The sequence below is a fragment of the Theropithecus gelada genome, chromosome 2 (assembly GCF_003255815.1).
Source record: "Theropithecus gelada isolate Dixy chromosome 2, Tgel_1.0, whole genome shotgun sequence".
Taxonomy (NCBI): domain Eukaryota; kingdom Metazoa; phylum Chordata; class Mammalia; order Primates; family Cercopithecidae; genus Theropithecus; species Theropithecus gelada.
The window spans coordinates 11,841,587-11,853,187 of NC_037669.1; the positions used below are offsets into that span (position 1 = coordinate 11,841,587).

Genomic DNA, 11,601 nt, shown 5'->3' on the forward strand with positions numbered 1-11,601 from the left:
ACTGTTGGTGGGATTGTAAACTAGTTCAACCATTATGGAAAACAGTATGGTGATTCCTCAAGGATCTAGAACTAGATGTACCATATGACCCAGCCATCCCATTACTGGGGATATACCCAAAGGATTATAAATTATGCTGCTATAAAGACACATGCACACGTATGTTTATTGCAGCACTATTCACAATAGCAAAGACTTGGAATCAACCCAAATGTCCATCAGTGACAGATTGGATTAAGAAAATGTGGCACATATACACCATGGAATACTATGCAGCCATAAAAAAGGATGAGTTTGTGTCCTTTGTAGGGACATGGATGCAGCTGGAAACCATCATTCTTAGCAAACTATCACAAGAACAGAAAACCAAACACTGCATGTTCTCACTCATAGGTGGGAACTGAACAATGAGATCACTTGGACTCAGGAAGGGGAACATCACACACCGGGGCCTATCATGGGGAGGGGGGAGGGGGGAGGGATTGCATTGGGAGTTATACCTGATGTAAATGACAAGTTGATGGGTGCAGCAGACCAACATGGCACAAGTATACATATGTAACAAACCTGCACGTTATGCACATGTACCCTACAACTTAAAGTATAATAATAATAAATAAATGAAAAAAAAATAAATAAATAAAATTAACATTTTGAATTATTTATCTGAGATTTCAAAAATTTCTTTTTGATTTTGATCTATTACTAGAGATTTATTGTGTTCCTTTGGAGGTGTCATATTTTCTTGCTTTTTCATGATTGCTGTGTACTTAGAAGATATCTGTTTATCTGGTGTAACAGTCACTTCCTCCTATTTTTGAACTTCCTTTTATAGGGGAGAACTTTTTCCTGCAGATGTATCTATGGTGTTGGTTGGGTAGGGTACTTTGGCTTTGATTCTGGGTGCATGCAGTAGCGTAGTCTCTGTATAATTTCTTTGGCTTTAAAAAGCTTTGATGATCTCTACTATTTCCTAGGTGGGTGAGGCTACGGTTATTAGTGGAAACTGTGGTGAAATTGTGCTAAGAGACTAGGATGTCAGGTTGGCTGCTAGTCTTTAGGACCCAGTAGGAGCATTGGTGGACTGACCATGCCTACCTCTGTGCCCCAGGAAAGTGCATGCTACCACTTGTGTTGGTAGTTATTGGTGAGTTGATTCTTGGCCCTCTAGGTGGTTTGCACAGATTCCAATAGTGGCAGTGGTGGATCAGATCGGTGGAAGGGTCGTCAGGCCTCTGGGTGATGGGTGCTGGCAGTATCAATGGTCAGATGATTCTCTTGGTCTCAAGCAGTATGCATTAACATTGGCAGTAGTTGTGATGGGCTGGGCACAGGGTCTCTAGGCCCACAGGTGGCTCTTACAGCTGAGGTGTTAGTGGTAGGAGTTTAGGCACAAACTCAGATCCCCAGGAAGTGTGCCCAGGTGCCCAAGGTAGAGGATTATGTTGGGCAATCTCCAAGACCCTGGGCTATGTGCACAGTCTCAAAGGAAAGGGCAAAGATGGTCCAGGTGGGCTTGTGCTCAATCCCCACAATGGTGAAAGTAGGAACCATTCATGGTGCGTGGGAGTGGGGCAGTCCTTAAACCCCAGGTGGGGTTTTCAAGTGAGGGATGGTAGCATCCATGCTGAAGAGGTGTTTCTCATTGAGATAAGGGAAGAATGAACATGTATTTATCATTGAGATAATGGAAGAAAGACACTGAGGGCATTTTGGAGATTATCAGGGTAGCCCCTCCCATCATAAGCACAGAAAGTCAGGGTTTAAGGGACAAAATGATTTCAAAAGAGGGCCCAAAGGCACATGAGGGACTTTAGCGCACACTACCCAGTGCTGTCTCAAGACTCTGATCCCCATATTTTGACACAGCACTACTCACCTACCCCAGGTTTTGCTCTAGCTAGCCCACATACAGCAGCAACCTCAGTGACCACTTCTCTAATGGCACACACAGTACATGAGCCATGGGGATGTAGCTACCTTCACCTAGATTTCCAAGGATAGAGTCGCCAGAAGCCTTGGGTGCATCGCCACCATGAGAGCAGAGCTACCACAGAAAGACCCCACTAGTGCAATGCTGATGGAGCCATGAGAATGAGGCCACCCTTGAGACCCCAAATCATCAGAGCATCCTAGTGTGTGATTTCAGTTTGAGTGAGCTACAGGCAGGTGACTCCAACCCATGAGAGCTGCAGTGGGGGGAATATTATTAGATCAATTTCTGATATACCAAATAATTTTATGAATGGAGACCTCAATATATTTATAGAAATATAAGCTAACAAATTGTAGACTATCTTACATATGAAAATCCTTTGGAGGCTTGGGGGAAAATGCCAAAACATTTTATCTTATTTGCATCCTAGAAAAAAATGTCTAAATTGTCTGCTCAAATTTCCCAAACCAAAATAAATAATAAATTCTTGCAAAATGTAGTGACCTGCTTCACCAATGTAAACCAAAATAGAATTATAAACCCCTGAACCAACTAAAGAACACTCCCCTTAGCCAAGAGCATTCCAAAGTTAACCTGAAAAATTAGTTCAGGCCATGATGGGAAGTAGGGATCGAACATGCATTATTATGCCCCCCTCCCTTTGGAATTTAGAAACAGCTGACCAGCATTAACATTAAAATAGGAACCTTAAGACTGATGGAACAGACTCTTTAAGTCTGATAGGAAACATTTACAATCTATTCTCTCTGAAACCTGCTACCTGGAGGCTTCATCTGCATGATAAAACCTTGGTTTCCACAACTTCTTATTTTAATTCAGACATTCCTCTCTATTCATTCCAGGTCTTTAGATAATAACTCTTCCAACCAAGTGTCCTTCAGAAAATCTTTGAATCCACCTATGACCTGGAAGCCCCCACTTCCAGTTCTACCAACTTTCCAGACAAAATCCATGTTCATCTTACATGTATTAATTGATTCCTTATATCTCCTAAAATGTGTAAAACCAAGCTGTCGCCCAACTGCCTTGGGCACATGTTCTCAGGACCTTTTGGGGTATGTGTCATGGGCCATTAGTTACTCAAATTTGGCTCAGAATAAATCATCTTTAAATGTTTCATGGAGTGTTAGTATTTTCATCAACACCAGGTTGTTTAAATAAATTAATAAATGGTTAAATACTAATAAAAATATAAATTACTTTAGAATGCCACATAGTAATAAAAAGGTATAAATAAGATGAAGATAGAATTAAATAGACAAAAATCACTTCTGCAATCAGAATAAACTAAAGACAGGCTTAAAAAGACCACACAGATTTCTATCTTCAGTATATAAATTATGGTACATCACAGGATATATGTTCAAACTGAAATCACATCAATCTTATTAAAACATTTCTTTAAAAAGGCGCTTAAGAGATTGTAGGAGCAAGAAAGATCACTGTCCTGTGGTTTTTGAATTAATGACATCTTTAATTTACACTTCTCAAAGCTGCTTATTTTTTCTCATAGAACAGCCTTAAAGTTTTTGGATCCAAAAGGAAAATCAATTATATCTTCACAAACTCACTTCTTTGTGATTAAAAAAAAAAATTCTTTGTGGGTTATGTAACAAGGAATGTATTTCTTAATTCCTTCTCCATAGCCTCTTCTCCTCTAGTCCTGAGATCTGTAGATTTTTTTTACTTTGTTTACTCAACCTTAATCACAAAGTTAAAACTTAGTTATTTGTTATAAAATATTTTGAATACATCTTTATGCAAAACTCCTTATCCTGAATCAGTTACTTAACCCATAAATGTTCTGTAAGTCACTGAGAAGTTATTTCTTTCTTTTTCTTTTTTTAATTTTTTAAAAAAGACAAAGTCTCACTGTCCCAGGTTGGAGTGCTGTGGCATGATCATGGTTCACCAAAACCTTGAACTCCTGGGCTCAAGTGATCCTCCTGCCTCAGCCTCCTAAGAGCTAGAACAGCAAGTGTGTGCCACCATGCCCAGCTAGTTTTTTTTTTTTTTTTTTTTTTTATGTTTTGTAGAGATATGTTCTTGCCATGTTTCCCCAGCTGGTCTTGAACTCCTAGACTCAAACAATCCTCCTGTCTCAGCCACCCAAAGTGCTGAGACTATAGGTGTGCCCAGCCAGTTGTTATTTCTATTAAAATAATAATGACATAGATTTAAGACTGGTTCTGGTGATTATTTGTTAAAATGGCTACTCTAGGGGCCAAGGGAAAGCTTTCTCTTCATCCTCTGAAGTTTCACTGAAAAAAAAAAACCTCACAAAAGGCAGATAAATAGGAGAAATGACATACAAATTAATTATTGTGCAAAGAAAGAACCTCAGAGTGATTACTCCAACCCCCAATGGAGTACAAAAGCTTGTATACCACCTTGAGGTTATAGAAAGAATGGGGGCTTGGATCTTGGTCAAAACCAGGTTATGGAAGTAAGTCAAGTCATAGTAACAAAACAGGTTATAAGAGCGAGAAACAAGGAGGCATGGCTAGCAAAGGGGTCTTGTTACCTCACAAGTAGCAGCCCTCAGAGAGAATAGATGGTAAATGTTTCTTTCAGACCTTTAAGGTGTCAGTCTCTCAATTAATTTTTCCTACATCTGGACAAGGGAGGGTCTCAGAGAAAATCTGATTGCATCAGTGCCAGATTCTCTCTCTTTTTATTTTATTTTATTTTTTATTTTTTGAGATGGAGCTTCACTCTTGTCACCCAGGCTGGAGTGCAATGGCGCAATCTCGGCTCACTGCCACCTCTGCCTCCCAGATTCAAGTGATTCTCCTGCCTCAGCCTTCCAAGTAGCTGGGATTACAGGCACACGCCACCATGCCCAGCTAATTTTTGTATTTTTAGTAGAGATGGGGTTTCACCATGTTGGCCAGGATGGTCTCAATCTCTTGACCTCGTGATGTGTTCGCCTCAGCCTCCCAGAGTGCTGGGATTACAGGCGTGAGCCACCGCACCTGGCCCAGATTCTCTTCAGATGCAAACATCCCTCACAAAAGACAGCTCTGGAGGATTACCTCTGTATGCTGGTTCTCTGAATAACCATCTCAAAATATGTCAAAGAACTACATTTCAGGATGAAATATTATCATTTCCTTCACCATAGAAAAATTAATCTTTTTCTAGAACCACAAATAACCAGAAGAACACATCTTAAATGTATTTAATAAATCAGCAACGGTCATACTCCAATAAACCTGAATCTCATAGCAGTCAATTAACAACATTCTCTTCTGAGTTGCCACATTTCTAAAGCTGGCATTAGCTCACTCCTACCTTTGAAAATTTACCGTTCCCTCCACACTATGCATCCCCCAAAGTCCTGTGTAAGACTAATTGTCTGCTTTGCTTGAGAAGACTGCTGGACTCTCATAACTATTGTTTACCTAAGTAAGCAATAAATTCAGCTTTGCATTTTATTTGCATTATTGGTTGGTGGGCTCATCCATTGATATGATTATGGTTTTATTCGGTTTGTTTGTTTGTTTGTTCATTTGTTTGTTTTTGAGATGAAGTCTTGCCCTGTCACCCAGGCTGGAGTATAGTGGCATGATCTCAGCTTACTGCAACCTCCGCCTCCCAGGTTCAAGCGATTCTCCTGCCTCAGCCTCCTGAGTAGCTGGGATTACAGGCATCTGCCACCACGCCCAGCTAATTCTTGTATTTTAGTAGAGAGGAGATTTCACCATGTTGTCCAGGCTGGTCTCAAACTCATGACCTCAGGTGAGCCACCCACCTGGGCCTCCCAAAGTGCTGGGATTACAGGGGTGAGACACCGTGCCCGGCCAATATGATTATGTTTTGTTTTGTTTGAGATCTCACTCTGTCACTCAGGCTAGAGTGCAGTGGCACAATCTCAGCTCACTGCAACCTCCGCCTCCTGGGTTCAAGCGATTCTCCTGCCTCAGCCTCCTGAGTAGCTGGGACTACAGGTACATGCCACCACACCTGGCTAATTTTTTGTATTTTTAGTAGCAATAAGTTTCACCATGTTAGCCAGGATGGTCTTGATCTCCTGACCTTGTGATCCACCTGCCTTGGCCTCCCAAAGTGCTGGGATTACAGGTGTGAGCCACCACACCCGGCCATGATTATGTTTTAACAAGTGTACTAACCTAGAAAAATAACCTTGACTCTGGTCCTTCTTTTCACAATTTTCTTCAACACAATCTGGATATTTTTGGCAGTATTATCTTTATTATCCTTTGCCATATTTTTTTTTTCTTAAAGAATATATAATGGCCATCTCATATTTCTATAGTCAGTAAAACTTCTTTTGACATTCATGTCTCCATATAGCCATATAGGCTGGTTTCTATATATACAACTTGTCAGATCAACCAATGCAGATAGGAGTTTCCAATTAGTATTTCATTTTTATGAAATTGCTTCACTGTCTTACTGGTCAAAATTCATTTGCCCTTGCAGAAACACTATCAAGCAAAAAAAAAAAAAAAAAAATCACATTCTGGAATAATATTTTTAACTCATTTTAAAAATTGAACATTTATTCAACTAAATTGAATACAGTAAATTGAACTTAGTAAAATATATTTAAAATATTTTACATTAGCCAAAATTTGTAGGATTTTATCTTTGAAATGGAAACAAGGAGGGAAAATCAGATTTTATCATCAAATTCTGCTTAACTTCACACTCTTTGAAATGACTCTCAACTATTTCTCTGAAAGTAAAGCCTTTATAAGTGTGACAATGTTCTGTATGGTACAGTTAATATTGAACTATTAAAAAATAGAATGGCAAAATGAATAGATCAATTTATTCACTTTTATATTAGAAAAAATAAAATTGACATTTTCCCCATTGTTGCCCATAGACCCAGGCAAAAGGAATCTTTGATCAGGGTCATAAGTTTTAAAGAGTCTCACATATCATAAATATCATTTATTAAAAAAAATATGGGCTCTGAATCTCAGAATTCAACACTCAGTGCTGATAACAGAATCTATAACCCTAAACATCAGCATCAACTCTTATGCCTAATAATTGTTCAGGCCCCAAGAAAAAGCTTTGAAACATTTCTTGCCCATGTCCTCCAAAACAAAAGGTGATTGCATCCAATTGCCAGAAAGTGTGTGAATTCTATAGCTTCCCTATCTGACACAAACACAGCTTGAGAGAGAGGAGGATATGAATAGCAGAGGTGCTTAAATATGAGAAAAACCAATATAATTAACTAGTCACTTTCTTCTTGTCAGCATGAATACAATACATTCTCACGGAGCAAAAAAATTCCCATTCTACATACAACCCTAACAGTCATAGAAGGTAGACATGACAAATTTACTATATTAAACGATTCTCATTACTAGGTCTAGACTTAACATCATATGAATACTTCACTTTCATGTAATATGTAAAAGAACATTATTTTCTTAAATGTTTAATAGCATTTAATTAAATGAGAACATTAAATTAAAATGTTCAGTTTAATACAACGATTTGAATTAATTTTTGAAAATTATAATGAGTTATATTTTGCATTTTAATTTCAAGATAAAACTTTTTGGAAAATAAGTTTCAGTTATTTTTACATTAATATATTTTGGTGAAAATGTAATTTCTTACACTGGGAAAACAATTACAGTCTTTTAGATGATTGAAAGTGAGTTTCACTTTTACGTCATAATAGTATACATAAAAGTGAAGAGCCAAACAAGTTGAAAAAATAAACTCTTTAGAATGGTAATTTGTTTATTTTTATTTAAGTGAAAAAAATGAAAGAAACTAGATTTTACTTAAACATGACCAAGCTAAGTTTAGCACACAGGATACTACAAATGATTAATTTAATGAAGATTTATTTTTTAATCAAAATAATGAAAATGAGAAAAAAAAGTATCTCCTCAAATTCAGAACTTGAACAGATCAGATGAAAATCCTGCAATTTCACTTAATCATTCTTGATTAAAAGAACATTAAATGTGTCACATGCATACAAAAAGGAGCATGTGTGTTTATTAGAACTGAAAGAAAACTGAATAAACAGCAATTTATCGTGTTCAACAATGATAAGAAAATGCCTATACAGAATATCAGTTTGAAGTTATTTAAATAATAAAATTATTTGTTCATTTTTGCCAAGTGTGACATTGATTTTGTACACAATATTTACAGAAAACAACAAAAAAAATAGATTTTGTAGAAATGATCTCAAAAAGTGATGTGACATTAAACATGTAAACCTGATATAAATAATAAAATGAATAATCACTAGACATGAGGAATATTTCCTGCCCCAATGCAAAACCAAAGACCACTTAGGACCATTTAGCATCACTAGGATTCTTGGCTTTGGTTCCTAATAAATATGCTAAATATACCACTAATTATTTCTGGGTTTGCCTTTCCAATCCACCAAAGTCAAATTCTCTAAGCTGGACTACTCACAGACATCCTCCTATACACTTCACTGTTTTCACTACACAGAGGAGAAGGACAGGTAACTTCAGGTATGCATCCCTGAAAATGTTCTCCCTACTGTCCTTCCCAAGGGATTCCAAGTGATACTTGACAGCAGTGCCCTGATAAGTAGAGTTCACTGACCCTGGATGCCCCACCCCTGGCAGGCCACTGTTTCTGAAATTGCACAGGTTTCTGTAGGCAGAGTATAACATAAGCAACAGAGCCCCCCTATAATCCTGTCATCCAGAACCACCTTGTAGAGTACAACTCCTAGTAAAAAGTCCCTTTGGTATTTGACTTACTGTAGGTACCTTTAAATGAGGTCCAGACTACCTGGCCATGAAGAATTCTGGTTTATCTTGTAGCAAGGGTGCATCTGCTTGTGCTTAAAAATACACAGAATGAATCTCAGCCATGAAAAAACAGGTGAACTTGCTCTATTCTACTTTTTGAGCATCTGTTTGTATCAACAGGTAGAAGAGGCCATTTTAAATTGCAGGTTCAGTAAAATGCTGAGAAGCCAACAGACATCTCAAGACAAACTTAAAAGTGTTTTCTCAGCTTTTGCCTATTAGTAACCCAATCTTCTGAGCCTAGAATGTCCATGGAAGAGAGGGCCAGTGAATCAAAATTCTCTCATCCCTTCTGTAAGTTCTGCTATTTAAAACAATGCAAATCAACATTATTCACAACAGCTAAAACTTGGGAGCAGTCCAAATGCTCACTGATGGCTGGCTGGCTGGCTGGATGGATGGATATGCAAAATGTGGCCCATTCACACAATGAAATATTATTCAGCCTTAAAAAGGAAGAAAATTCTGACAGATGTCACAACATGGATGAACCTTGAGAACATAATCTGCAGTGAAATAATTGAACCCTTTACCATTAAGTAATGCTCATCTTTGTCTTTTTTTAATCTTTGTTGGTTTAAAATCTATCTTGCCTGAAATTGGAACAGCAACTCCTGCTGTGTTGTGTTTTCAAATTGCTTGGTAGATTTTTCTCCGTCTCTTTACTGTGAGCTTATGGGTGTCATTGCATAAGAGATGGTTTCTTGAAAACAGCATACCATTCAGCCTTGCTTCTTTGTCCAGCTTGCCACTCTGTGCCCTTTAATTTGGGCATGTAGCCCATTTACATTCAAGATTAATATTGATATGTGCAGAATTGACCCTGTCTCAGTAAAAATACGAATGCTTCATGAATTTTCGTGTCATCCTTGCACAGGAACCATGTTAATCTTCTCAATATTGTTCCAGTTTTAGTATATGTGCTGCCAAAGTGAGCATGAAATATGAATATTTTGCCTTTCAGAATTGCCCTGTGAGTCTTCCCTGTGAAAGACAATGTTCTGTTTTAACTCCAAACTGGTTGGTTTTCTATCCTCCTGAGAGAGTTCTGATGATGATTTGATCACCATTTCTCTTACCCATACCAATAAGTCTATTGGAAACAGTAGAGGAAGGCTTCATCTCCCACAGCTTCCTCATACAACATTTGTCAATACTTCTTTCCCACACCCATGCTTATAGCTATATCTCTGATGCTCTGTGGAGCCAATGGTGACCTTGCAGAACCAGAAAAATTGGCCAAATTGCCTCAAGACACTTTCTCCAAGAACAAGAATTAGACTCAGCTCTTCAGAATGAAGTAGGAATTAGAGCAGATGGTGGGGAGACCCTGTGAGGGGCATTGTCAATCAGTATCTCCTGATTAATAGACGTCCCACATCGGGGATTCTTGAAATTATAAACAACACTTTCTTTTCAAGAATCTATATCCACTCTTGGGATGGTACTTTTATGCCATCATTAACTTTAGTCCCTCCTGAAACTATGGTACAGCTGCCACTTTCTCATATGAAGCCAAAATTCTGCTGTGGGCAGGATAAATATGCCATTTCCACTTGACAAGAGAGGCTTGTTGAGTACACCTTGTCTGTTGAGTACACCTTGTCTTTTTAGTCATGGACTCTGTATTAGTCCATTTTCTCACTGCTATAAAGAATACCTGAGACTGGGTAATGTATAAAGGAAATAGGTTTAATTGACCCACAGTCATGGCTGGGGAGGCCTCAGAAAACGTATAATCATGGCAAAAGGCAAAGGGGATACTTTATTCCCCATTCCAATACTAGAAGAAAAGTTGTCTACTCAACCGCCCAACGAGTCCTCATGTAGCTGAGATTTCTCAAAATACTTGAACCTGATTTACGGGCACTGCTAAACTGAAAGCTGATGGTGTGTGCAAGGCTTCTGCAGGTGTTCAACCTCACTGCCACCTGTTCCAAACTCAAAAGAGATGTGGTTGGTCAACTCAGTGAGCAGATCTGAAGCCATTCCCAGGATCAGTCAAATACTGCCCTTGATAAACCTTGCTATACTTTCACTGACTTTTGACCTGTTGCAAAAGGCTAGAGATTTAGCCAGCCACTTGAAAAACTATGGATTAAATTAAAGACACATTTCAGATTAAAGACACATTTCTTTGGTGCCATGTAGTATGAAAACAAATTCAGGCTGCTAATTGAACTATTGCAGTCATTTTTGTAGATGGCAATGCCAAGTGTACATTCTCTGATGAAACCAGCTAGAATTATACTGCTGATCAAGATTGCATTGTCCAAGTAGCCACAATCACTACATGGATTCACCACCTTACTAATTCATGACACATCCATGATCATCAGCTGAACATAAAGGAAAGAATTCTGTTATTGACACAGAGGCCAACCAACACATGCCAGACTGGGGACCCTTGCCAAAAGTTGGGCCATTATCCTAAGATGGAAGAAACCAAATTTTATGGTACTTTGTTTCTGCCCAGTCCTTACAGAAACTGTGGTGATGTGCAACTTAGGAGCGGTTATGAGGCCTTTAAGTGTTTAAGGGAACTCAGTCTTTAATTGATGTAACTTGTAAGTGATGATTGTGGAAGTCTATTCAAACTGGTCACTCTCAATTCCTTAGGGAAACTTCCTGGGGAGATAACTGACCTATTATTCACAAGTATTATGTGGGAAGCTTTACCTATAATGGAAGTCATTCACTCAGAAAAAGTGGTACAAATTTGTGAAATTAAACTAATGTGTGTATAGGATTGCTCATATTTTCATAACCAGCCAGCATGATCTGATACAAGTCACCATAGATTATTTCTGTCATTAACATGGTCTTGGCAATCATATAGAGTATATC

General features: G+C 38.3%; 1 non-coding gene across 1 annotated transcript; it reads right to left on the reverse strand.

The window, feature by feature from the left end:
* Positions 1–9,586: 9,586 nt before the first annotated feature.
* LOC112619831 lies at positions 9,587–9,693 on the reverse strand. The gene has a single exon (XR_003118332.1). It is a non-coding gene; the product is annotated as a U6 spliceosomal RNA (small nuclear RNA).
* Between the last annotated feature and the right edge of the window lie 1,908 nt (positions 9,694–11,601).